At 43.2% G+C, this 27,980-nt stretch overlaps 1 pseudogene; it reads left to right on the forward strand.

Moving 5' to 3' along the window:
• The window catches only part of LOC139235442 (Ig heavy chain C region-like), a 139,246-nt pseudogene that overhangs the window by 110,983 nt on the left and 283 nt on the right, over nt 1-27,980 (forward strand).

The raw sequence follows: 27,980 nt of genomic DNA on the forward strand, positions 1-27,980 counted from the left end.
AATTGATGCAAATTCAAAATAAATGGTGGAGTTTCAGAATAAATGTAACTTACGTTGATTGTAATGTATTATATACATGTTGAGAAAAAGCTGATGTGGCGACCTGGAGGGTCTGGAGCTGCCTTAAGGCGCTAATAGGAATAAGTAGCATTTCTTAATGTGCTGATATGTTGAGAACCTGTGATTATTCCATCACGTGCAAGTCAGAATGACATTTCAATGGATGCTGTAGCTATGTTAGTAACAAGCTATTGTCATCGTAAGGCATGACGTTTCGTTTGGCCATTTGTAAGCTGAACATGTTAAAACTGCAGGCTTAGCAGTTTAGAACAAAGGACAGAAATTTCAACTTGAGACTTCAGATATGGTGGTTTAGAACCACCGAACGTGAGATGTAAATGTCTTGATACTGAAACATTTGAGATAACGGAAAGCATCTTCCAAATCCTACGTGCGAGACTCTGATCGCTTTGGAAGAGAAATGGGTGTATACATTAACCAGTCACATGGGCAGAGCCAACGGTTGAACAGCTGCTAGTCACAGACATATATGGATGTTTTTTATCATTGTAAATTGTCAAGCTTACGCTTCCGCACAATCATTTATAAAACCTGATGCAATTGTTTATCGGAGAGAGCCTTTGCTAATATTCTCTCCCCTGCATGCTTGTAATAACGTTTCTCACATCATAGCCTGCCCACGACCCAGGGTAGTTTCTTTCCACATCAACAACTGAGGAGTACTGTGAGGTAGGATGAGGTGGAGCAATTGGAATGATGTAAAACAAAAATCAGAAGCCACTATCAACCAGGACCCAGAGATTGTTTTTCACTCTTGAAGCATGCTGCCAGTGCGTCTGCCGTATAATACCGGAAATTGGGTTTTTGAAGTCCTTTTAATTGGACTCTGGATTTGTGGGACATGAATACACCAGAATTGTAAATTAGGCTATATTTTACTGTCTGATACAAGCATTATTTTGCTTTCGATGATTACTAGTCGAAATCACCTAGCATTTTATATAGTGACCAAGAAACAAGTGTAGTTCTCAGTTTAAATGGAGTTGGAAAGATGAGGGAGAATTAAGATCAGAGATATGCAGAAATAATTCATCAATGATATGGATACAGGAATTGTGAGTAATATCTCCAAGTTTGCAGATGACACTAAGCTGGGTGGCAGTTTGAGCTGTGAGGAGGATGCTAAGAGGCTGCAGGGTTAATTAGACAAGTTAGTTGAGTGGGCAACTGCATTAAAGATGCAGTATAATGTGGATAAATGTGCGGTTATCCAATTTGGTGGTAAAAACATGAAGGCAGATTATTATCTGAATGTTGGCAGATTAGGTAAAGGGGATGTGCAACGAGACCTGGGTGTCATGGTACATCAGTCATTGAAGGTTGAAATGCAGGTGCAGCAAGCGGTGAAGAAGGCAAATGGCATGTTGGCGTTCCTGGCTAGAGGATTTGAGTATGGGAGCAGGGAGGTCTTGCGGCAGCTCGACAGGGCCTTGGTGAGGCGTCACCTGGAATATTGTGTTCACTTTTGGTCTCCTAATCTGAGTAAGGACGTTCTTGCTATTGAGGGAGTGCAGCGAAGGTTCACCAGACTGATGCCCGGGATGGCAGGACTGACATATGCGGAGAGACTGGATCGAATAGGCGTCTATTCGCTGGAGTCTAGAAGAATGATAGGGGATCTCATAGAAACATATAAAATTCTGACAGGACTGGACAGGTTAGATGCAAGCAGAATGTTCACGATGTTGGGGGAATCCAGAACCAGGGGTCACAGTCTAATGATAAAGTGTAAGCCATTTAGGACCAAGATGAGGAGGAACTTCTTCACTCAGAGAGTTGTTAAACTGTGGAATTCTTTTCTGCAGAGAGTTGTTGAGGCCAGTTCGTTCGATATATTCAAGCGGGAGTTGATTATGGACCTTACGACTAAAGGGATCAAGGGGTATGGAGAGAAGGCAGGAAAGGGGTACTGAGGTGAATGATCAGGCATGACCTTATTGAATGGTGGTGCAGGCTCGAAGGGCCGAATGGCCTATTCCTGCACCTATTTTCTATGTTTCTATATTTCTATGTTCCTACTGACCTGCTCCCTCATGTCCTCTCTAAAATGTTTTCAGAGATCACAGTGTAGGTGAGCACCTTAATCTTGGAGCGGTTTGCAGAATTGTGCATAGAATATTAACATTGTGCCTCCCCCACCCCCCGCGCCAGCCCCGCACCAGCACCAGCACGCGGCTCTCCTGCACTTTCCTATTCTCTCTCCAACCGCACACACTTTTGTCGTTGGTTGTTTTCTAGTGACAACGTTTATTCTGGCCTCGTGTTTCGACCTCGGTACTGGCCTCGGATCCGGGCCATGCTGCTAGCCTCCTGTGCCAAACTCCCTGATGGTCTTTTCTGTATCTTCCTTGCGTTCTGACCTCCTTGTTGGACAGTGCTGTACCTTCCTTGGATCCCGACCACCCTGTTGTTCTGTGCTGCTCTGTACTTCCTCGTGTCCTGACCTCGCTGTGGGTCTCAGCCTCCCACCTCACTGTTGGTTCGTGCTGTACCTTCCCTGGGTCCCGAGCTTACTGCCGGCCTTGGTTTACCGACCTCGCTGCTGCGCTCTGCCTCCAGGCCCTGCTGCGGGTCCATGCTGTACCTTCCCTGGGTCCCGAGCTTACTGCTGGCCTTGGCTTCCCGACCTCGCTGCAGCATTTGGACTCCGGATCCTGCTGCTGGTCTGTGTTTTACCTTCCCTGGATTCTGTCCTTGCTGCTGACCCGTTCTAAACCGTTCCTGGGTCCCGACCTCACTGGTTGTCCGTGCTGACTCTTTCCTGGGTCCTCGCGACCCGCCGATTACTGCCAGTCCTCCGATCCTCGCCGGCAATCGTTTCCCACCAGTCTTCCAATTTTGTAGGCCCGCTGTCACCCGGCAACTGGTGCCGCATTTTCTTTACCGGGATTTTACCGGTTTTCTTGCCAATCGGTGCCCGACTGGAACGGACTGGAGACGCCGGGTGTTTGTGCCACATACATCTTCACCAACTGCCAGTGCGTCCGCCTGTATAATGCCAGAAATTGGGTTTTTGAGGTCCTTTTAATTGGACTCTTGATGTGTGGGACATGAATGCACCAGAATTGTAAATTAGAATATATTTTACTGCCTGATACAAGCATTATTGTTGCTTTAGATGATTACAAGTGGAACTCACCTGGCATTTTATATAGGGCGCAAAAAACAAGTCTAGTGCTCAGTATAAATGGGGTTGGAAAGCTGCGGGAGAATTAGACCAGAAATAATTGCAGAAATAATTCTTCTCCATTTTAAAGTTATACATGCTGCATTCGTTTCATTATATTATGTTTTGGTTTCATGTTATTACCTTTAGGTAAATAACAAGAGTTAGTGTATTTTGGGAAGGAGAGAAGTAGATTTGTATCGAAAATCGGGCATTGCTTGCTGTCGAGGCGGGGAAGGCTGGAGATGCAAAACTGAGGCACTACAGCGCCACCGCTATCGGGAGAGTGTAATCAAAGCGTGGCACGTTTGCATAAGCAGTTTCCATTATAAATGTAGAGATAGGAACATAAAATGCGAGAAGTCCGCACAAAGATCGCAAAGATATAAGATTTCTATGATATTATAGATAGATATATGGGTCCTGAATTTGAGGTCTGAGGCATACACCCGGAGTACGCCACCAACACGAAAATAAATTGGTGTCTCTGGAGCTTTGGAGTCTTCAGGTCTTCGGACTCAATGCATATATCTGCATAAAGGCCAATGGATCCCAGGGAAGCAGGCGGTTCGGAAGCATTCCTGGAATCACCTGGCTGGGCCAGCCCAACCAATTAAATAGAGGGAATCACCATTACCTTATGGGGCTTCCAATTACAAAATAAATTCCCATAAGCTTGTGATAAATCTCTCAATAAAACACAATTCTAATAAAAATAACGAATCCCCAGTTCCAAATGAATGAAATGTCCCTTTTATTAAGCATTTAAAATGTTTCAGGGGCATTCGGTGGGGCGCAGTTGGGCCCTGCACAAGGAAGAGTGTTTTCGGGGTGATCGCAGATGATCAATAAAGATGAATCTTGACAGATCGGAACTTCCGGGATTTACGTGCATGCGCAGCGCATATGGAAAGTCAGAAGTTGCGGACCCATTCTGAGGACTTACGACGGCGCACGCTGTGCAGACACCATCATCAGCCCGGCTAAATCCGGGCAATTATGAATATTCATCATTTTATTCCAATCGTAAATGGACAGACAGACATATCGATAGATAGACAGTTAGATAGACAGATCGACAGATAGATAGATGGATAGATAGATAGATAGATAGATAGATAGATAGATAGATAGATAGATAGATAGATAGATAGATAGATAGATAGATAGATAGATAGATAGATGGATAGATAGGTGGAAAGATATATCGACATATATACAAACATATAGTGAATGTTGTTGATATAAATTATGACAGATAGTTCAATATATAGGTTGACATGCAGACAGACAGACAGTCAGATACAGAGAACGGTACAGTGATGCAGAGAGATCGATAATACTTTTCACAAATCATTTTAATATTTTAAGAGACTAATGAGTAGCCTTGAGTACAGATGGATAGATTGCCATGGTGAATGAATGTTTGTTTGCTGTTCGTGTTAAGAAAATGGAAAAGGCTCTTTGTCAACATGAGGGTATGGAAATCTCAACGTGCAGTGGCATCTGATCTATAGCAACGTGGCATTGGGTACCAGAGTCTGTAATAATATAATTGAGAAAGGGGGACAGGAGCTGGTGATCTCCCTCTGTACTGACGTCTGATCTACAGCAGTTTAGGACTGGTCCCGGGACCGTAATAATATAATGCGGAAGGGGTGGAGGGGTGGGGGTGGGGGGGGGTTGCCTTGTGTAGTGAAACCTGATAAAAAAGTAGTGAGCGATTTGACTAAAATATGTAGACAAATCATGGTGGTTGGAGGGGGTGGGGCAGAGAATTGAATATCAGTGAGTACAGACACTTGAACTACTGAAGGTTGGGACGGGGTGTCAGAGTTTGTAATAATATAATGTCAGGAGATGGAAATCTTAATGAATAGTGAACTACTACGGGGCAGTTCAATTAGTACTAATCTTGCCCCATAGCCATTTACATCTTTATTTTTGAAGAATATATCAAGGTAATTATGAAGGTTACTAATAAAAACTGCTTCCACCTCCCTCTCAGACAGTGCATACCCTGTCACAATATCGCACTGCACAAAAATGCCTCCTAATTTGCCATCTCTTTTAATACCGATTAACTTAAATCGATATTGCCTGGTTACGATCCTTCCTCCAGTGGAAACTGTTCAGTTTTATTTACTCTATCGATATCTTGTCTAATATTGAAGACCACTATCAAGTCTCCACGTAATCCTCTCTGCTCAAGGCGTCAGCGTTTGCTCAGCAGTCGCACCCGCACCTCTGACATCAGAAGGTTGTGGGTTCAAGTACCGCTACAACGATTTAAGCACATAATGTAGTCTGGCACGCCAGTGCATTGCTGAGGGAGTGCTGCACTGTCGAACGTGCCGTCTTTCTAATGAGATGTTGGTCTGAGGTTTTCCCTGCTCTCTGATGTGAATACAAAAGAACCCATGACAGGGGAATTTTCCTGGTGCTCCGGCTAATATTTATCCCTCACCCACCATCATTAAAGTGCATTATATGCTCATTAATCTCATTGCTGTTTGTCGGGTCTTGCACTGCATCGATTGGCTGCTGCGTGCCCTACAATGAACAGTGGCTTCACTTCAAAAGTACTTCATTGTTTCTAAAGCGTTTTGAGACGTCCTGAGCTCATCAAGCGCGCTAAATTAATTCGTTATTTATTTCCTTTCCACACGCAAACAAGAAAAAATCTCCTTCCCTTCACCCTTCCCCCACTCCATCAGGGCCTACCCATTGGTTTGAGTAGAAACCTCTTTCCACACACTGCCAAAAGCCAGGGCTACTCTTCGCGGTCTCACGCTGTTAACTGGTGTCCCATAAGTATCTATCCCTGGCCCCCAGATATTTCTCATCTAAACGGCGCCCGTCGGGGCCGTCATCCAAAAACACAATATCACGTTCCACATATATGCTAACGACACACAGCTCGACCTCACCACTATCTCTCTCCACCCCACCAGTTTCTCTAATTTGTCAGGCTGCTTTTGTGACATACGGTATTGGATGAGCAGAAATGTTCTCCAACAAAATATTGGGAGTACTGAAGCATCGTCTTTGCTCTCGCCACAAAGTCCGTTCCATAGCCACCCACTCCATTCCTTTCGCTAGCGTCTGACTGAAGCTGAACCAGTCTATCTGCAATCTTGGGATCGTATTTGACTCCGAGATGAGCTTCCAACCACCTTTGCGCTCCATCACCAAGATTGCCTATTTTAACCTCAGTAACCTCGCTATATACCACTCCTACCTCAGCTCATCTGCTGCGGAAACCCTCATCCATGCCTTTCTTACCTCTAGACTTCACTATTTCAACGCTCAGATGGATGTGCTCCCATCTTACACCCTCTATAAACTTTACCATATCAAAAGCTCAGCTGCCCGTGCCCTAACTCACACCGACCCGTTCCTCCATCACTGAACTTCATTCGCTCTCGTTCCAGAAAAATCTCCATTTAAAACTCTCATTGTTTTTTTAATTCATCCCTTTCTCGCTAAGCTCTGTAACCTTCTCCAATACAACAACCCACCGACATCAGTGCACATCTCTAAATCCCGGCCTTTTGCGCATTCTCTTTGTTAATCATTCAACATTGGTGGCCGCACATATAGCTGCGTCGTTCCTCAGCAAAATAATTCCTCCTTAAACTTCTCCACCTCTCGACCTCGCTCTCAGTCTTTAAGACGCTGCTTAAGACCTACATCTTTGACCAAGCTTTTTCTCATCCATCCTAATTTCTTCTTATGAGGCTCGGTGTCAGATTCTGTTTAAAACCTCTCCTGTGTAGCACCTTGGGACGTTTTTCTTGGTTAATGGCGCTACATTGACATAAGTTCTTGTTGGTGTTGACAGACGAGGAACGCATTGCTATAACCTTGAATTAGTAGATTGTGGTGTTTTTTAAAAATTAAATGGTTCGGCTCTTTAACATATACATTCAGAGTTTATTGACTGCCAATTTTAGAATTACAACATTCACAGATTCAAACAACATTTCGCAGCAAACAGCAGGTAAAGAAACAGACAATGAGAATTAATATCTATGTTGAGAACCTGATCGCATTTCTCCTTGATGAAGCAACTAATTAATAAATTGTTTACTTTGACCAAATGCAAGTGTCCACATATAGAATCTGGGATATGAACCAAAATTTTATAGCGGCACAAACTGAAGCCATTCATTCAGATCGGAATTACTGATTGCAATTTTGCCCCTTGTGTGATCCTGTCCCCTCTCTCTCCAGAGCCGTATATAAATATCAATCTAATCCCACAGCCGCGCTCATTCCTCATAGTGCTGTATAAACCGAAACTAATCATACAGCCACTCTCTCTCGGAAGCCCGGTACCAATTGCTAACTAACACCAATGCGCCTCTTTCCCCAGATTCATGTAGGAATTCTAATCTAATCCCACAGCCTCGCTCATTGCCTATACCCCAGTTACAATCCCAAACTAAGTATGCTTTCTTCTATTTCCCTATATTCGTCGAACTATTCCACTGCATACTCTCCACAAAGCTCTGTATTACTGAAAAACAAATTGCTCTTTCCCCTCTTTCCCCATATTTCTGCATCAATTCAAAACGAATCCCACTGTCCAGCTCACTCCTCATTGCCCTGTACAAATCCCATACTAATCCGACAGCCCTCTCTCTCCCCACAGCCCTCAATCTCACCCAAACTGCTCCTGCTGCCCCACTGTCTCCCCATAACCCTGTATCAATCCCAAACTAATCGCATGGCCCCGCTCTCTCCCCATAGCCCTATATCATTCCCACACTAATCACACTGCCACACCCACGCAACATAGCCCTTTATCAATGCCACAAAAATCACACTGCCCACCCAAGCACCATAGCCTTTATCCATCCGAAACTAACCTCAGTGTGCCACTCTCTCCCTATTGTCGTATATGAATCCCAAACTAATGCCACTGCCATGCTCTCTCCTGGCTCTCTTCACGTAGCCTTCTATCAACGCCAAACAATTCCCACTGATCCATCATGAAGGAAGGGAAAAAGCACATGGACCTGCTCCATGCAGTCGCTATTTTCCAATTGAGGAACATGGGTGGAGACTCGGTAAAATCAAGTCCCCACATCAATTCTAACCATATACCATCCCGAAAGACTAATGCCTTCCTATTGCCTCCCCGCCCTGTCTACACACAGCATGTCTTAAATTTTATCGTCTTCCATCAGTGAATTATTTGGTCCCATAACTAGATCTACCGTATGCAAACTGCATGTGAAGCACCACTGCTGGCTTGGAGTCGCCGGAAACGTTACAGTACGTCACCAGCAATGAGGTCCAGTAGTCCGAGGTTCGCTCGTGACTTCCGATATTCAGCAGCAGATTGCTCGTGGCGTTGCCCAGGTCAAATTGATGCATGCAATTTGTTTTCATATACTTAAAATGGCAACACATTTGGGATCGAGACAGTAGAAACGAAGTGGCCTCGTAGTGAGTCTCAGCAATTACAACTACATTTAATAATGCACAATTGAATGAAAAATGTTGATGTAGCAATTTGCAATGGGAGATGGTGAGAGAAAAGCATGATCGAGAGATAGATAGATAGACAGATCGATAGATCGATCGATAGATAGATAGATAGATAGATAGATAGATAGATAGATAGATAGATAGATAGATAGATAGATAGATAGATAGATAGATAGATAGACAGATCGATAGATCGATAGATAGATAGATAGACATACAGACAGATAGATAGACAGATAGACAGACAGTTAGACAGACAGATAGATTGGGAGATAGATCGATAGATAGATCCCTACCACAGAGAGTTATTAATGCCAGTTCATTGGATATATTCAAGAGAGAGTTAGATATAGCCCTTGTGGCTAAAGGGATCAAGAGGTATGAAGAGAAAGCAGGAAACGGGTTCTGATGTGAATGATTATCCATGATTTTATTGAATTGTGGTGCAGGATGTAAGGGCCGAATGGCTTACTTCTGCACCTATTTTCTGTGTTTCTATGTTTCTATCTCCCATTTCCTCCCGCCACCCCAATTGGATGTGATTTCTGGGGTAAAATTCGATAGAGATAGACGGGGTACAGTTGACCCCCACCTATTGGGGAACTGGGTAGGCCAATGGTCCTGAGCTATGTTATTACAGTGCGACAAATATTCAAATTAGATCCGGTGTCAGTCAACACAGAGATTTTCAGCAGTGACTTCCTCTCACTACATTTGTATATGACTGGTCCCCACTGCCACGGTGCAGTAGATCAGCTGTCAGTACACAATAAGATTTCCATACCCTGATGATAAAGCTCAGCATTTTCTACATTCTTAATCCGAACTACAAAAAGAGAAAGGGTTTTATTCAAAATAATTCAGATATCCGTCCATTCACATTCTTGTTCTAATCTTTCAGATTGAACTTTTAGCAATCAACCAAATTGTTCAATGCATCAATATCTTTCTATCTATCAGTCTGCCCTATAATCTACATAGAGCTCTATTTGTCTTAATTTCTTAACTTATATCAACAACTCTCTCTATATGTTTGTATATATGTCGGTCGATCTATCTATCTATCTATCTATCTATCTATCTATCTATCTATCTATCTATCTATCTATCTATCTATCTATCTATCTATCTATCTATCTATCTATCTATCTATCTATCTATCTATCTATATATCTATCTATCTATCTATCTATCTATCTATCTATCTATTTGTCAATCAATATATCTATCTATTTATCTATCTATCTATCTATCTATCTATTTATCTATCTATCTATCTATCTATCTATCTATCTATCTATCTATCTATCTATCTATCTACCTATCTATCTATCGATCTATCTATCGATCTATCTGTCTATTTATCTATCTATCTATCTATCTATGAACAAATATTTTGTCTCGGCCTTCACGGTTCACGACACTAAAAACATCCCAATAATAGACAACAAAGTGGAAATGGGGAGGAGGAAACATAAAACATTTCACTTAAGAAAAAGTATTGGTTAGCATAATGGGACTAAATTTTCACAAGTCGCCTGGAACTGATGGTCCGCATCCTCGGGTCTTAAAAGAAGTGGCTGCAGAGATATTGGATGCATTGTTTGCATTCTACCAGAATTCCCTGGATTCTGGAGATATCGCAATGGATTGGAAAATCGCAAATATAATGGTGCTATTTAAAAAATGAAGACGACAGAAAAAAGGACATTATACACTGGTTAGCCTAGCATTTGTCGTGGGGAAAATGCTCGAATCCTTTCGTAAGGAAGTAATAGCATTGCATTTGCAAAAGCATAATACATTCAAGCAGAGTCAGCATGATTTTTTTTAAAGTAAATCATGTTTGACAAATATTCTGGAATTATTTTAGAATGTAACTATCACGGTGGATAAGAGGGAATGAGTGGATGTTGTGTATTTTGATCTCCAGAAGGCATTCGATCAGGTGCCACATAAAGGTTACTGCACACGATACAAGCTCAGGGGGTCGGTGATAATATATTGGCATGGACAGAGGATTGGCTAACTAACAGAAAATAGAGAGTCGGGATAAACGGGTCATTTTACTTTGGGAAAACCGTAATTCATGGGATGCTACAGTGATCAGTGCTATGGCCTCAACTATTTACAATGAAGATTAACGATTTGGATGAAGGAACCATGTGTAATGTCGCCACGTTTGCTGTTTATACAAACATGGGCGGGAAAGCATGTTGTGAGGAGGACACAACGAATATAAAACGGGATATAGACAGGCTAAGTGAGTGGGAAAAGATTTTGCAGATGGTGCATAATGTGGGAAAAAGTGAGGTTGTCCACTTTGGCATGAACCATAAAAAAGCAATTTAATATTTTAATAGAGAAGGACTACAAAATTCAGCAGTACAGAGGGACCTATTTCTCTATCCCTCTGTGAACAAACATTTGGTTTCGATCTTCACGGTACAAGACACTAAACACATCCCAATAATAGACAATAAAGTGACTATAGGGAGGAGGAAACGTAAAACAATCACTTTCACGAAAGAAAAAGTATTGGGTAAAATAATGGAACTAAAGTTGGACAAGTCGCCTGGAACTCATGATCCGCATCCTCAGGTCTTAAAAGAAGTGGCTGCAGAGATATTGGATGCATTGTTTGCAATTTACCAAAATTTCCTGGATTCTGGAGAGATCCCAACGGATAGAAAAATCGCAAATATAACGGTCCTATTTTCAAAAAGTAAGATGACAGAAAGCAGGAAATTAGACACTAGTTAGCCTAACATCTATCGTTGGGAAAATGCCACAGTCCTTTAGTAAGGAAGTAGGAGCATTGCATTTGGAAAAGCGTAATTCATTCAAGCAGAGTCAGCATGATTTTTTTGAGAAGTAAATCATGTTTGGCAAATATACTTGAGTTCTTTGAGGATGTAACTATCAGGGGAGACGAGTGGCTGTGCTGTATTTGGATTTTCCAGAAGGCATTCGATCAGTTGCCACATAAAAGGTTACTGCACAGGAGACAAGCTCAGGGGGTCGGTGGTACTATATTTGCATGGATAGAGGATTGGCTAACTAACAGAAAACAGAGAGTCGGGATAAACAGTTCATTTTACGGTGGGCAACGGTAACTAATGGGGTGCCACAGTGATCGGTGCTATGGCCTCAACTATTTGCAATCTATAATAATGACATGAATGAATGAATGGAGTGTAATGTGGCCAAGTTTGTTGATTAAGCAAAGGTGGGTGGGAAAGCATGTGGTGAGGAGGACACAGAGAATCTGCAAAGGGATATAGACAGTCTAAGTGAGTGGGAAAATATTGGGCAGATGGGGCATTATATGGCAAAGTGTGGCAGGAACAACAACAAAAAAATTAATATTTTAATAGAGATGGATTACAAAATGCCGCAGTACAGCGGGACCTGAAGTCTTGAGCATGAAACACAAACGTTAGTATGAATGTAAGGCAAGTAATCAGGAAGGCAAATTGAATGTTGGCCTTTATTGCAATGGGGATGGAATATAAACGTAGGAAAGTCCTGCTACAACTGTACAGGATATTGGTGTGACCACACCAACAACACTTCGTACAGTTTTGGTCTCCTTATTTAACGAGGGATATACTGGCATTGGATGGAGTTCAGAAAAGATTCACTAGTTTGAATCCTGAGATAAATGTGGTGACTTATGAAAAAAGGTGGAGCAGGTTGGATCTATACACATTGAGGATTAGAAGAATGAGATGTGAACACGTTGAAACATATAAGTTGCTGAGGGTGTTCGACAAGTTAGATGCAGATAGCATGCTTAACTATCTATCTACCTCTCCGTTTTCCTCTGCCACCCCAATTGGATGCGAATTCTGATGTGAACCTCAATAGTATACAAGCATTGGTGGGATGAGTGTTTGATTCACCCCTGGAACTTGAGGTGAAATGCAAACGCGGACAAGGGGATGAAGGTCTGCTCTATCTATTGGTGGATAGGATGTGTCAGTAGCTCAGTGACTTCCGTTTGGAGACGGGATCAAATTCATACACAGATAGACGGGATATAGTTGTCCTCCCTCTATTGGGGGACTGGTTAGGGCAATGTTCCTGGACTTTGTTATTACAGATAAACACGTGTTCATATTAGATCCAGTGTCAGTTGACACAGATATTTTCATCTGTGACTTCCTCACACTACATTTGTACATGACGAATCCCCATAACCACAGTGCAGTAAATCATGTGTCAGTACATACTGAGATTTATATCTCCTGACTTCCTCCCACAGTATTAGTGTATGATTAGATCTCATTGACATTGTGCAGTAGATCAGGTGTCAGCACACAATAAGATTTCCATACCCTGATGATGAAACTAAGCATTTTACACATTCTTAATCAGAACTTCAAACAGAGATAGGGTTTTATTCAAAATAATTCACAATTCATCTGTTCACATTCTTATTCTACTCCTTGGGATTCAACATGACATTTGTCAATCTACCAAATTATTTATTGCATCAATACCTTTCGATCTATCAGTCTGTCCAATAATCTACATATTGCACTCTCTGTCCTAATTTATATCAACAACCCTCTCTATAATGTTGTACATATATCGATATATCTTTCCATCTATCTATCTATCTTTCTATCTCTATCTCTTTCTCTCTCTCTCTCTCTCTCTCTCTCTCTCTCTCTCTCTCTCTCTCTCTCTCTCTCTCTCTCTCTCTCTCTCTCTCTCTCTATCTATCTATCTATCTATCTATCTATATATCTAACTATCCTAACATGTATCTATCTATCTATCTATCTATCTATCTATCTATCTATCTATCTATCTATCTATCTATCTATCTATCTATCTATCTATCTATCTATCTATCTCTCTCTCGCTCTCTCTATCTCTCACACACAATCCCTCGCTCTTTTTCTCCATCTATCCATCTATCTACCTTTATATGTACATATCTACCTATCCATCTATCTATCTCTCTATCTATATATGAACGAATATTTGTTATCGGTCTTCACGGTACACGATACTAAAAACATCCCAATATAGAAACATAGAAACTAGGTGCAGGAGTAGGCCATTCGGCCCTTCTAGCCTGCACCGCCATTCAATGAGTTCATGACTGAACATGCAACTTCAGTACTCCATTCCTGCCTTCTCGCCATACCCCTTGATCCCCCTAGTAGTAAGGACTTCATCAAACTCCTTTTTTAATATATTTAGTGAATTGGCCTCAACAACTTTCTGTGGTAGAGAATTCCACAGGTTCACCACTCACTGGGTGAGGAAGTTTCTCCTCATTTCGGTCCTAAATTGCTTACTCCTTATCCTCAGACTGTGTCCCCTGGTTCTGGACTTCCCAACATTGGGAACATTCTCCGTGGATCTAACCTTTCTAAACCCATCAAAATTTTAAACGTTTCTATGAGGTCCCCTCTCATTTTTCTGAACTCCAGTGAATACAAGCCCAGTTGATCCAGTCTTTCTTGATAGGTCAGTCCCGCCATCCCGGGAATCGCCGCACTCCCTCAATAGCAAGAATGTCCTTCCTCAGGTTAGGAGATCAAAACTGTACACAATACTCCAGGTGTGGCCTCACCAAGGCCCTGTACAATTGTAGCAACACCTCCCTGCCCCTGTACTCAAATCCGCTCGCTATGAAGACCAACATGCCTTTTGCTTTCTTAACCGCCTGCTGTACCTGCATGGCAACCTTCAATGACTGATGTACCATGACACCCAGGTCTCGTTGCACCTCCCATTTTCCTAATCTGTCACCATTCAGATAATAGTCTGTCTCTCTGTTTTTACCACCAAAGTGGATAACCTCACATTTATCCACATTATACCTCATCTGCATGCATTTGCCCACTCACATAACCTATCAAAGTCGCTCTGCAGCCTCCTGGCATCCTCCTCGCAGCTCACACTGCCACCCAACTTAGTGTCATCCGTAAATTTGGAGATACTACATTTAATCCCATCGTCTAAATCATTAAGGTACAATGTAAACAGCTGGGGCCCCAGCACAGAACATTGCGGTACCCCACTAGTCAATGCCTGCCATTCTGAAAAGTACCCATTTACTCCTACACTTTGCCTCCTGTCTCACAACCAGTTGTCAATCCATGTCAGCGCACTACCCCCAATCCCATGTGCTTTAACTTTGCACATTAACCTCTTGTGTGGGACCTTGTCGAAAGCCTTCTGAAAGTCCAAATATACCACATCAACTGGTTCTCCCTTGTCCACTCTACTGGAAACATCCTAAAAAAATTCCAGAAGATTTGACAAGCATGATTTCCCTTTCACAAATCCATGGTGACTTGGACCTATCATGTCACATCTTTCCAAATGCACTGCTATGACATCCTTAATAATTGATTCCATCATTTTACCCACTACCGGTGTCAGGCTGACCGGTCTATAATTCCCTGTTGTCTCTCTCCCTGCTTTTTTAAAAAGTGGGATTACATTGGCTGCTCTCCACTCGATAGGAACTGATCCTGAGTCAATGGAATGTTGGAAAACGACGGTCAATGCATCCGCTATTTCCAAGGCAACCTCCTTAAGTACGCTGGGATGCAGTGCATCAGGCCCTGGTGATTTATCGGCCTTCAATTCCATCAATTTCCCCAACACAATTTCCCGACTAATAAGAATTAACTCAGTTCCTCCTCCTTACTAGACCCTCTGAACCCTTTTATATCCGGAAGGTTGTTTGTGTCCTCCTTAGTGAATACCGAACCAAAGTACTTGTTCAACTGGTCCGCCATTTCTTTGTTCCCCGTTATGATTCCCCTGATTCTGACTGCAGGGGACCCACCTTTGTCTTTACTAACCTTTTTCCCTTACATATCTATAGAAACGTTTGCAATCCATCTTAATGTTCTCTGCAAGCTTCTTCTCGTAATCCATTATCCTTGCCCTCATCAAACCCTTTGTCCTCCTCTGCTAAGTTCTAAATTTCTCCCAGTCCCCGGGTTCGCTGCTATTTCTGGCCAATTTGTATGCCACTTCCCTGGCTTTAATACTATCCCTGATTTCCCTTGATAGCCACGGTTGAGCCACCGTCCCTTTTTCATTTTTACGCCAGACAGCAATGTACAATTGTTGTAGTTCATCCATGCGGTCTCTAAATGTCTGCCATTGCCCATCCACAGTCAACCCCTTAAGTCTCATTCGCCAATCTATCTTTGCCAATTCACGCCTCATATCTTCAAAGTTAGCCTTCTTTAAGTTCTGGACCATGGTCTCTGAATTAACTGTTTCATTCTGCATCCTAATGCAGAATTCCACCATATTATGGTCACTCTTCCCCAAGGGGTCTCGCAAAACGAGATTGCTAATTAATCCTCTCTCATTACACAACACCCAGTCTAAGATGGACTCCCCCCTAGTTGGTTCCTCGACATATTGGTCTCGAAAACAATCCCTTATGCACCCCTGGAAATCCTCCTTCACCGTATTGCTTCAAGTTTGGTTCGCCCAATCTATGTGCATATTAAAGTCACCCATTATAACTGCTGCACCTTTATTGCTTGCACCGCTAATTTCCTGTTTGATGCCCTCCCCGACATCACTACTACTGTTGTGAGGTCTGTACACAACTCCGACGAACGTTTTTTGCCCTTTGGTGTTCTGCAGCTCTACCCATATAGATTCCACATCATCCAAGCTAATGTCCTTCCTAACTATTGCATTAATCTCCTCTTTTACCAGCAATGCTACCCCACCTCCATTTCCTTTTATTCTATCCTTCCTGAAAGTTGAATACCCCTGGATGTTGAGTTCCCAGCTCTGATCATCCTGGAGCCACGACTCTGTAATCCAAATCACATCATATTTGTTAAGAACTATTTGCACAGTTAATTCATCCAACTTATTACGGATACTCCTTGCATTAAGACACAAAGCCTTCAGGCTTGTTTTTTTAACATCCTTTGTCCTTTTAGAATTTTGCTGTACAGTGGCCCTTTTTGTTCTTTGCCTTGGGTTTCTCTGCCCTCCACTTTTCCTCATCTCCTTTCTGTCTTTTGCTTTTGTCTCCTTTTTGTTTCCCTCTGTCTCCCTGCATTGGTTCCCATCCCCCTGCCATATTAGTTTAACTCCTCCCCAACAGCACTAGCAAACACTCCCACTCGGGCATTGGTTCCGGTCCTGCCCAGGTAGGACAATAAAGTATCTATAGGGAGGAGGAAACTTCAAACAATCAGTTTCACTAAAGAAAGATTATTGGGTAAAATAATAGGACTAAAGTTGGATAAGGCGCCTGGAATTGATGGTCTGCTTCCTCGGGTCTTAAAAGAAGTGGCTGCAGAGATATTGAATGGATTGGTTGCAATTTACCAAAATTCCCTGGATTTTGGAGAGATCCCAACAGGTTGGAAAATCGCAAATATAACGGTCATATTTAAAAAAGTAAGACGACAGAAAGCAGGAAATTGTGCACAGGTTCCTTTAGTAAGGTATAAGAAGCATTACATTTGGAAACGCATGACACATTCAAGCGGAGTCAGCATGCTTTTTTGAAAAGAAAATCATGTTTGGCAAATTTTCTTGAGTTCTTTGAGGATGTAATTATCAGGGTGATAAGGGGGTACGAGTGTATGTGCTGTATTTGGATGTCCAGAAGGCATTCGATAAGTTGCCACATAAAAGGTTACTGCAAAGGATACAAGCTCAGGGGGTCGGTGGTAATATAATGGCATAGATAGAGATTTGGCTAACTAAAGAAAAGAAAGTGTTGGAATAAACGGGTCATTTTACGGTGAGCAAACGGTTACTATTGGGATGCCACAGTTATCGGTGCTATGGCCTCAACTATTTACAATCTATATTAATGAGTTGGTTGAAGGGACCGAATATAATTTAGCCAACTTTGCTGATGACACAAAAATGCGTGGGAAAGCATGTTGTGAGGAGGACACAAATAATCTGCAAAGGGATATAGACAGGCTAAGTGAGTGGGAAAACATTTGGCAGATGGTGTATAAATTGCGAAAGTGTGAGCTTATCCACTTTGGCACGAACAATAAAAAAGCAATGTAATATTTTAATGGAGATGGATTACAAAATGCAGTAGGACAGAGGGGCCTGACGTCTTGAGCATGAAATACAAAAGTTAGTATTTATGTACAGCAAGTAATCAGGAAGGCAAATTGAATGTTGGTCTTTATTGCAAAGAGGATGGAAGTTAAACACAGGGAAATCCTGCTACACTGTAGAGGTTATTGGTTTGACCACACCAACATTACTGCATACAGTTTTGGTCTCCTTATTTAAGGATGGATATCCTGGTTTTGGAGGCAGTTCAGAAAAGTTTCACCACTTTGAATCCTGTGATAAAAGGGGGGACTGATGAAAATAGGTTGATCAGGTTTGATCTATACACATTGGGGATTAGAAGAATGAGAAGTGATCACATTGAAACATATAAGTTACTGAGGGTGTTCGACAAGGTAGATGCAGAGAGTATGTTTAACTATCAATCTAGCTGTCCATTTTCCTCCACCCACCCGAATTGGATCCGATTTCTGATGTGAATCTCAATAGTATACAAGCATTGGTGAGATGAATGTTTTACTCAACCCCAGAACTTGAGGTGAAATGTAAACGCTGCCAGGGGTTGAAGGACTGCTATTTCTAATGGTGGACAGGACGTGTCAGTAGTTCAGTACCTTTATTTGGATCTGGATTCAAATTCAGACACAGATAGACGGGATACAGCTGTCCTCCCATATTGGTGGACTGGGTCGGCCAATGTTCCTGAGCTATGTTATTACAGAGTGACAGTGTTCATATTCGATCTGGTGTCAGTCGATACTGATATTTTCATCTGTGACTTCCTCACACTACATTTGTACATGCCTGCTCCCATAACCACCGTGCAGTAAATCTTGTGTCAGTACATACTGAGATTTATATCTCCTGACTTCCTCCCACAATATTTGTGTATGACTAGTTCTCACTGCCATTGTGCAGTAGATCATGTTTCAGCACACAATATGATTTCTATACCCTGATGATGGCACTAAGCATTTTCCACATTCTTAATCCGAACGGAAAACTGAGATGAGCTTTTATTCAAAATAATTCGCTATCCTTCTGTTCACATCCTTGATCTACTCCTTGGCATTCAAAAGGAATTTTGTCAATCAACCAAATTGTTTATTGCATCAATACCTTTCTATCTATCAGTCTGCCCAATAATCTACATATTGCTCTATCTATGTTAATTTATATCAACAACTCTCTCTATATGCTTGTACATATATCGACATATCTTTCCATCCATCCATCCATCTTCTATCTATCTATCTATCTATCTATCTATCTAATTATCTATCTATCTATCTATCTATCTATCTATCTATCTATCTATCTATCTATCTATCTATCTATCTATCTATCTATCTATCTATCTATCTATCTATCTATCTAGCATCTATCTATCTATCAATCTATCAATCTACCTATTTATCTATCCATCGATCTGTCCATCTATGCACATATCTATCTATCTGTCTATCTATCTGTCTACTGAACATGCTGGACATAATCAGCAGGTCTGACTGTGTCTGTGGAGAGATAAGTAGGTTTAAGATTTCAGGTCGAAGACCCTTCATCAAAAGTGGAAACAGTTGGATATGTTACATATTATTAAGCAAGTTTCAAGTCAGGGTTAGGTGGTGTGGAGTAAAGAACAAATGATAAGCTCTGTGATAGAATGGAAGGCAAGAGTGATATATAGACAAAAGCGATGATGGTGCTAGGCAAAAGGAGATGGTATGGGACAAGTTAAGAAACAAATGTTTGGTCCGCATGAAGTATAAATGGGAACGGCAGAACCATCAACTGCTGCCATTTGGCAGAAAAACATAGAGGGGGAAGTTCTGGTCTGAAATTCTATTGAATTCGATATTGAGCAAGTAATGCTATAAAATCGAAGATAAGGTGCTATTCCTCGTGCTTGCATTGAGATTCGTTGGAACCGTGTAAGAGACTGAGGATGGAGACGTCAGTGTGGGAGTGGAGCAGAAAATTAAAGCGAGAAGCGGGTTCATGCTTATGGGCTGAATGGAACTATTCTTCAAAGGTGTACAAGTGTGGTCTCGATATCACACTTAGGACGCTGTGTTCAGTTCTGACCTACATAATCACACTTAATTTACTGAGCATAGTTCTGGCTTCCATATGAGAAGAATGATACAGAAGCACTGGAGAAGTGCAAATAAAGATTTCCAAGGAGAATACCAGAACTGAACGATTTTAACTGCCAAGAATAAATTAAACCGGCTGGGGATCTTTTTTTTCAAGAAAAGGGAAGGCTGAGGGGTGACCGAATAAAGTTTTTTGAAATTATGAAGGGGTTTGAAAGGTTAGTCGGGTCGAAGATATTTCTGCTTGAGTAGGAGCCTGATACTAGGGCCCATAAATATAAGATATTCAATAGGTAATTCAGGAGGGTCTTCTTTACCCAGAGAGTGGGTAGATTGTGGATCTCGCTACCATAGGTAGTAGTAATTGAGGCAAATATCATAGATGCATTTCAGGGGAATGCAGATAAGTACACGACGGATAAAGGGATCGAAGGTGATGATAGGTGGTGATGAAGTAGGGAGAGAGGAGACTCATGTGTAACATAAAAATCAGCCTATTGGACTGAATGGCCTGTTTCTATGAAAAAAACTCTTCACAATTCTTAATTGTTTGGATTGCAATAAATCATATCAATAAAATAAATTTCTTGCACATCGTGTGGTACATCATTCAACCGTTATCCTCATCCTGACGTCCGTGAAGAAATCACCAGCATCAAATATGCATCAGCTGTGTGTTCAATCCTCGAATTCCGTCCAAAGAGTGAGACCTTGAATTGGCTGAGCACTCATGCATTAGGGCTTCGTCACCTCTCCCATCTGTGAAGTGAACTGAAACTTCTCGGTGACCAGTCGGCTGACATTGCCCCTTGTCTCTACCTGCCAGGTCTCTCATCAAGTGTTCACACAAAGCCAAAACTTCGCCAGATCTCACGATAATGGACACCAGCCCGCGGAGTCCCAAATGATTATGAGCGCGGATGTCAATCAGAGCTTTTATTCGAATTAGTAAAGAGCACAGAACTTTTTTCATTGCCAAACATACAGATTGGACTTCCTTTCGTTGTACGTCCTAAGTTAAGTTCCCTCATGGTTCAGGATTCCATAACCTCGTCAAAGGTTTCCCTGAGCGGTGATGTCGGATAGTGAGTGAGGTGTCCTTAGTCTGAGGTTTATGCTGAGAAAGCTCTATTTCTAATATACAATCGTGCTGTTTATGGTTTCTTCCATTATAATATAAAAGAAAGAAATGCCATGGCCGAACTCCAGTTGTCCTAAAGTGCTTCACCACCAAGGAAGTTCTTCTTGAATTGTGGTCACTGTTTTACTGTAGAAATCGCGTCGGCCAATGTTCAGACAGTAAGGTCCCACGAACAGCAATGTGATAATGACCAGATAATCCTTTTGTTTAGTGCTGTTTGTTGAGTCGTAAGTATTGTCCAGGACAACTGGGAGAAATGCCCTGCTCATCTTCGAAATAAACCCAAGGGATATTTTCCATCCACTTCAAAGGGCAGATGGGGCCTTGGTTTCCTATCTCATCCGAAATATGGTACTCCCACAATGCAGCGCTCCCTCAGTATTGCACTGGGAGTAGCAGCTTACATTTTTTGTTCAAGAATGTGGAGTGCGACTTGAACCCACAATCTTCTGATTCGGGATTCCTCATGGTTCAGGATTTAATAACCTCGCAACATGTTCGCCCTGGCGAAGGGTCATCGACCTGAAACGTTAACTATTTTGTCTCTCCACAGATGCTGCCTGACCCGCTGAGATTTCCAGTATTTTCTGTTTTTTTTTCAGATTGCAGCATCTGCAGTATTTTGCTCTTGCTTTCCCTCTGCTCTAATTTCACATAATATGTCTGCTGCCCTTGGTCTCAGGTTTATACTGAGATGGAGCGACAGGCGGTGTTGGAACCCTTTGCTGGTAACTGTCTCAGGACCCACTGCTAAAAAGGGCGCCTGCCCTATTTAGAACATTGTGTTCAGTTCCGTGCACCGCGCTGCAGGATGGATATACCGGCTTTAGAACGGGTGCAATGCAAATTCACCCGAATCATACCGGGGCTAAAATGCGGACAGGTAGCACAGAATAGGCTTGTATTACTTTGCATTTTGAAGGTAAAGAGGTGATATAAGTTGTTTAACTTGATAAACGGAATTGTTAGGGTAGAGAGAAAATATTTCCTTGGTGCGGGATTGAGAACAAGGGGCAGAAACTCAAAATTCGAGCGAGCCCATTGAGGAGTGAGGTCAGGAAGGATTCTTTCACACAAATGATAATAGTAATCTGGAAATCTCTCCCCCAACAGCTGTTGAGGCGGAGGATCAATTGAAAATGTCAAAACTGAGATTGATACATCTTTGTTAGGCAAGGGGTTACACAAATGAGGCGGATAGATGATATTGAGGTATAGTATTGTGTTCCTAACACAGATGAGACTTCAGAGGAAGGTTAAAGTAACAGTGACCTCAGTCTTTATTAAGACAATCCAGAGTGAGTAACAGACCTTCGGGGCCAGCTTATATACAGTGCTCTCAAGGGATGCTGGGATCCCTTGGGTCTTCTGGGGATGCGCTCCCTGGTGGCGGAACATGGGAGTGCATGCTTTACAGATGCACATCATCACTCCCCCTCAAAGTCAAAGTGAAAACTATTTACAAGGTGAGGCGGTCGGGAGCCTTTCTTTCCCTGGTGGACGGCCTTGATACAAATGTCGGTTCTGGTGTGTTGGCTGCACCCTCGCTGGGCTGGTGTGTTGTTGGCCCTGCAGAGCTGCTGGGTGAGCCTGGCCTTGCTGGGCTGTTGGGCGTGATGGGTTCGATTTCCTGGTCCGGCGTGGTGTTGTTGATCCTTTTGGTGTGTGTTATGCGCTCGAAAAAGGTGGTGTCTGTTGTGGGTTGTTCAGGGCAGTCTATGAACCACAGCCTCGTGTGGTCCAAGTGCTTCTGCAAATTTGTCCATTGGCTAGTTTGAGTACAAACATCCTACTCCCTTCTTTAGCTATCACCCTGCCCGCGATCCACTTCGGACCATGTCCATAGTTTAGCACATACACAGGGTCATTCAGATCAATTTCCCCTGACACAGTGGCGCGACCATCGTTTACATTTTGTTGCTGCCGCCTGCTCTCTACCTGGTCATGCAGGTTGTGGAGAACCAGTGAGAGTCTGGTTTTAAGTGTCCTTTTCATGAATAGCTCAGCCGGGGGAACCCTTGTGAGTGAGTGGGGTCACGTGCAGTAGCTGAGCAGCACTCGGGACAGGCGGGTTTCGAGTAAGCCTTCTGTGACTTGTTTGAGGCTCTGTTTGATTGTTTGTACTGCCCGCTCTGCCTGCTCATTGGAGGATGGTTCAAACGGGGCGGAGGTGAAATGTTTGATCCCATTGCGGGTCATGAATTCTTTAAATTCGGCACTGGTGAAACATGGCCCGTTGTCACTGACCAGTATGTAAGGCTGGCCGTGGGCGGCAAACATGGCCCTCAGGCTTTCAATGATGGCGGTGGCGGTGCTTCCCGACATTATTTCACATTCAATCCATTTTGAAAAATCATCCACCACCACCAGGAACATTATACCGAGAAACGGGCCCGCATAGTCGACATGGATCCTCGATCATGGTCTGGAGGGCCAGGACTACAAATTTAGTGGTGCCTCTCTGGGCGTGTTGCTCAACTGAGCACGCATGCTGCATTGGCATACACAAGACTTCAAGTCAGAGTCGATACCGGGCCACCACACGTGGGATCTGGCTATCGCTTTCATCATTACTTTACCCGGTGGTGTGCTTTGGAGATCCGAGATGAACGTCTCCCTGCCCGTTTTGGGTAGCACTAGGTGGTTACTGCACAACAGGCAGTCTGCCTGAATGGACAGCTTGTCCTTTCACCGCTGGAACGGCTTGATTAGCTTTTGCATTTCAACGGGTTTCCTGCCCAGCTCGCATGCAGTACACAGTTTTTTACTCGTGACAAAAGGGGTTCTTGGCTGATCCAAGTCCGAATCTGGTGGTCCGTGATCGGTGATTTATCATTTTCAAACGCTTCCATGCCCATCAACAAGTCTGCGGGCTGCGCCACCGTCAATAAGTTTGCAGGCTGCGCCATTTACACCCCCATGGTGGGCAATGGTAGCCAACTGAGAACAACTGCACAGTTATCGGTGCCTGGCCTGTGGCGGATGGTATAGTTATACGCTGATAGTGCGAGTGCCCACCTTTGTATGCGGGATGAGACATTAGTATTTATCCCCTTGTTTTCAGTGAACAGGGATATGAGGGGCTTGTGATCGGTTTCTAGCTCAAATATGAGGCCAAACAGGTACTGACGCATTTTATATACCCCGAACACACACGTTAATGCGTTTTTATCAATCATTCTGTAGGCCCTCTCGGCCTTAGACAAGCTCCTGGAGGCATAGGCGAAATGTTGCAACTTCTCCACATTGTTAGCTTGTTGTAATACACACTCGACTCTGTACGACGACGCATCACATGCTAGCACAAGTCTTTTACATGGGTTATGCAATACAAGCAGCTTAATGGAGCATAAAATATTTCTGGCTTTCTCAAAAGCAATACTTGTTTTTTTCCCCATAACCAGTTCTCACCTTTAGTCAATAACACATGTAGGGGCTCTAAGAGGATGCTTAACCCCGGCAGGAAGTAATCAAAATAGTTAAGGAGTCCCAGGTACGACCGAAGCTGAAGGACCTCCTCCAAGTTTTGTAGGTGCTCGATGGTGTCCCGACCTGTGACCAATATGTCGTCATGAAAAACCACCGTGCGTGGTACTGACTTGAGTAGGCTCTCCGTGTTTCTCTGGAAGATCGCTGCAGCCGACCGAGTTCCAAATGGGTATCTGTAGTAGATGAACAATCCTTTTGCGTGTTGATGCAGGTGAGGCCATTCGAAGACTCCTCCAGCTCTTGCGTCATGTAGGCCGAAGTCAGGTCGAGCTTGGCCAACATCTTGCCTCCTGCCAGCGTCACAAATACGTCATCTGCCTTAGGTAGTGGGTATTTGTCCTGTAGAGAGAAACGATTAATAGTTACTTTATAATCGCCACAAATCCAGACCGTGCCATCACTTTTGAGTACTGGAACAATCGGGCTGGCCCACTCGCTGAATTCTACTGGGGAGATGATGCCCTCGCGTTGCAGCCTGTCCAGCTCGATTTCCATTCTGTCCCTCATCATGTGCAGTACCGCTCGCGCCTTGTGGTGAAAGGGTCGTGCCTCTGGGACCAAGTGGCACCTTCGCCCGGAAATGTTTCCAATGCCTGGCTCAAAAAGGAAGGACATTTTTGAAGAACCTGTGATAGCGCTCGGAAGTCATCCCAGTTCCGACGGATTTTGCCCAGTCAGCTCCTTCCAAGCAGTGTGGGGTCATCCCCCGGGACAACCAGAGTGGCAGTTCATGCACCGTGCCCTCGTAGGTGACGTTGACCATGGCGCTGCCCATGACAGTGATAAGCTATTTGGTGCAAGTTATCTGTTTCGTGTGGATGGGGCTCAGGGATGGTCTGAGTGCCTTGTTGCACCACAGTCTCAGAAACATCTTTTTACTCATGGTAGATTGGCTAGCGCCAGTGTCCAGTTCAATGGCTACGGGTAAGCAATTCTATTTTATATTTAGCATCATAGGTGGACATTTCATCAAAAATGTGTGAACCCAGTGTATTTCAGCATCTGCCTCCTCTCTCTGTGGCTCGAAATAGCTTTGATCCATCATGGACCGATCTTCCTCTGCCACGAGGTGATTAGCACGTTTTGCCGAGCTTGCAGCTCATCTGCAAGCTCGTTGGAGGAGCTCCATTGTTCCACAGCTCTTGCAACCATACCCTTTGAAGCGGCATAAATAGGCTGAATGGAAGCCTCCACAAAGCCGTCAAGGTGGAATTGCCTTGCAGTCATCCTTTGTTGCGGGCTCTGAGTCATCTGGGTCACCTGAGGCCTTCTGGCAGTTGCAGACTCGTGCGTTCTGCCCTGTACATTTCTGCTCGAAAACACAGTTCCAGTTAATTTATGAACATTGCTAGCACTTGTGTACTGAGAGATTTGTTTGCTGTTTTCACTGGTGGACATAAACGCCTGTGCTATCGCAGTGGCCTTAATGAGGGTAGGTGTCTCTACAGTCAAAATTTTCATAGGATGGTCTCGTGTCCAATACCCAGTGCAAAAAATCTGAGCATTTGCTCCAGGTAGCCATTAAACTTACATTGTCCTGCAAGTTACCTTAGCTCAGCCACGCAGCTCGCCAATTCCTGACCTTCAGATCGCTGGCACATGCAGAACCGATAGCTCGCCATCAACACGCTCTCCCTCAGGTTAAGATGCTCCCAAACCAGTGTACAGTGCTCCTCATATGACATATCTGTGGGTTTCACCAGAGCCAGAAGAAACTTCATGAGGCTGTAGGTCGGTGCCCCGCACACCATGAGGAGCACCGCTCTCCTTTTTCCAGTGCTTCCTTCTCCATCCAGCTCGTTGGCTACAAAGTACTGGTCTAGCCGTGCGACATCCACTTCCCAGTCCTCACCATCCGAGAAATTCTCCAGGATGCCCACAGTTTGGTGCATCTTTGCGTTGGATTCGTATACTCGTCGCCAGTTATTGTGTTCCAAACACAGATGAGACTGCACACAGGGAGGTTAAATTAACAGTGACCTCAGTCTTTATTAAGACACTCCAGAATGATTAACAGGCCTTAAAGGCCGGCTTATATACAGTGCTCTCAAGGGATGCTGGGATCCCTTGGGACTTCAGGGGATGCGCTGCGAGGTGTCGGAACATGGGAATGCATGCTATACAGATACACAACATGCAGGTCATCCAAGAACTAATTGAATGGAGGAACAGGCTTGATGGACTGAAATTCATATTTCCTTCTGACACTCTTTAACAAGGCATGATAAAGGCTCACTAATGATAGAAATGAAAAAACTACTTCACACCAACATTACAAATGATTCCCAAACACAAAAGACCCCTTGGAATGCCATTCTCCCGACCTTTCTCCTTGGATGGGGGCTGCAAGTGCTGCTTGTACATTTTCATCGCCCCAAAAATCACAAGACACCAGGATATTAACTGTATTTCGTTTCGATTCTAAAATCCTGAGTTGGATTTGTTATTCGTTTTGAGCCAGTGTACGTTTCGTGTTGAGCTCTTGAACCTGGGGCAGAGTCATTTTTAGAACGGTGATAACGTTTGGGCACAAGGATCTTTAGTCGGGCGTAATGGAACAAGGGTTTTCGGGAGGAGCGCTATTCAGTTCGTAACACTATTGTGCATGAATGTATTTAATGTTTTACGCCGGGTATTTTCTTCACAGCACATTACAGGTGGCTCTGGATGTAAACACACAGAAAATTTGAAAGATTCTCCCGGGCACGTTGCCAATCTGTTGTCCTTCCAATAACGATTTGTTTAAGCGACAGCGAGTGCTTGATATCTCAAAGGTGATTTATTCTTCTTGGGGGAATGAAGGCTGCATGCTGTTACCCTGATTGTGAAGATGAAGCTTGGCTTGATTTATATTTCTGCTTCACAGAATATATCCAATGCAGAAATCACTCTTCTGCAACCGTCAGTAGAACAGGTCTTACTTGAGACATTATCCTGTGTCGTGTCTAATGGTCCTTATGGAATCAAAGTATCCAGGACTCGAGAAAAGGAAACTTGGAAATCAAAGATTGCCGTCGAAGTTGGCGAAGCTCCCAACAGTGTGATCAGCAACATAAACATCTCGAAACAAACCTGGCTAAGCGGTGTTGAGTTCTGCTCCGTGATGAGGCACCATTATTATAGCGACTATAAGAGATTCCATCCACAAGGAAAAGGATGAGCGGAGAAATTGTAGCAACAAGTGAGACGCTCTGACTATTTCCGTGCATGTGCTAATTGGCTCTATTAAGTGTGTTAATGGATTGCTCTGATAATTGAAATGGTAATTCCACTAAATAATCCGACTGGACCCGAAATTATGCACTTAAGTGGAATCTGGATAAGTCCATGAGGGAAAAAGGGAAATATATTTTATTTGTGTTGGATAAAATTAGCTGGACGAGGCTCGTTTGGAGCATAAACAACGATAATGACCAGTTGGGAAGAAAATGCTATGTTATTTTCCAGT

The sequence above is a fragment of the Pristiophorus japonicus genome, chromosome 23 (genome assembly GCF_044704955.1).
Source record: "Pristiophorus japonicus isolate sPriJap1 chromosome 23, sPriJap1.hap1, whole genome shotgun sequence".
In the NCBI taxonomy this organism is placed as follows: domain Eukaryota; kingdom Metazoa; phylum Chordata; class Chondrichthyes; family Pristiophoridae; genus Pristiophorus; species Pristiophorus japonicus.